Source organism: Sinocyclocheilus anshuiensis, unplaced genomic scaffold (assembly GCF_001515605.1).
Source record: "Sinocyclocheilus anshuiensis isolate Anshui unplaced genomic scaffold, SAMN03320099.WGS_v1.1 scaffold1841, whole genome shotgun sequence".
Classification (NCBI taxonomy): domain Eukaryota; kingdom Metazoa; phylum Chordata; class Actinopteri; order Cypriniformes; family Cyprinidae; genus Sinocyclocheilus; species Sinocyclocheilus anshuiensis.
The window spans coordinates 76487-78047 of record NW_015539935.1 but is presented as its reverse complement, the minus strand read 5'-3'; positions in this window follow the sequence as shown (position 1 = coordinate 78047).

Genomic DNA, 1561 nt, shown 5'->3' with positions numbered 1-1561 from the left:
TGATAGCTCAATGTCTCGCTTAATGTCGTCTTGCCCACAATTGATGGTTGGTATTGGCGGAGTTCCGGTGCAGTGCTTGATTGATACAGGTTCCATGGTCTCGACAATCACTGAGAGTTGTTTTCTGAAACATTTTAAACCATGGGGCCAAGAGCATTTAAAACGTTGTCAGTGGCTACAGCTACATGCAGCTAATGTACTCGCCATTCCCTATATGGAGTTGGATGTGGAGCTGTGTGGCAAAATAGTGCCGGAGTGTGGCGTATTAGTGGTCAGGGACCCTCCTGGTGGGTTGTGTGCTCAGGTCCCCGGGGTATTGGGGATGAACGTGCTGAGCCGGTGCTACCAGGATTTTTTCGCCAACACAACACAGCCCAGCCCTGTTTAATTCTCCACCAGTGGTGGAGGTCCCTGGGTTTGTGAGGCAAGCATTACAGCATTGCCACAATGTTAAATCCCAGCCAGTAATTGGGCAGTCAGGTAAGGCAAGAGTACGAGGGCTTTATCCATGCCGTGTTCCGGGGGGCACGATGAAGGTGATAGTTACTACATGCTCTGAACAGTATTCAGGAAGTACTGTGCTGTTTGAGCCACTGGATTCTGGACTCCCAGCTGGGTTATTGGCCTCACCAGCCCTAGTACCAGTGACACGAGGTACAGCCTACATCCCAGTTGTTAATCTGGGGATGTCTGATGCAGTCCTTTACCCTAATACCTTGATAGGCACCCTGAAGCCAGTGTACGTTGTTAGCTTGCCTCCAGGGTTGACTGAGGTAAAGGAGGTGTTTGCTACTGTGGGGTCTCAAGGTTGTGCAGTAGAACCTACTCTACAGGAACCGATATAGTCTGTTGATTTAACTGCTCTCAGGTTGGAAGAACAAGGTCAGGTCAGGGCTCTGTTACAAAAATATCAGTCTGTGTTTTCTGCTCATGACAATGATTTGGGGTGTACCAACCTGATTTCTCATGCCATTCCCCTTGTAGATGATGTCCCAGTCCGGCAGCGATATAGGCGCCTGCCCCCATCGGAATATGATGTGGTGAAGACTCATACGAACCAGCTGCTTGAGGCCCAGATTATCCGGGAGAGTTGCAGTCCCTATGCCTCTCCCATCGTCCTAGTCAAAAAGAAGGACGGATGTACGCATGTGCATAGACTACCGTCAGTTGAATTCAAAAACAAGGAAGGATGCGTTCCCGCTGCCTCGTATCGAGGAAACCTTGGACACCTTGACAGGGGCCCGCTGGTTCTCCACTATGGATTTGGCCAGTGGGTACAACCAAGTTCCAGTCACTGAGGGGGATAAGGCCAAGACTGCATTCTGTACCCCATTTGGGTTATTTGAATGGAATAGAATGCCCTTTGGGCTTTGTAATGCCCCCAGCACTTTCCAGCATCTGATGGAAAGATTGTTTGGTGACCAGCGGCATCAGTCGTTACTTTAGTATCTGGATGACATTGTGGTATTCTCCTCCTCAGTGACTCAACATCTGGAATGGTTGGAGGTGGTTTTGAGTCGACTGCAGCACGAGGGCCTCAAGGCGAAGTTGGGGAAATGTG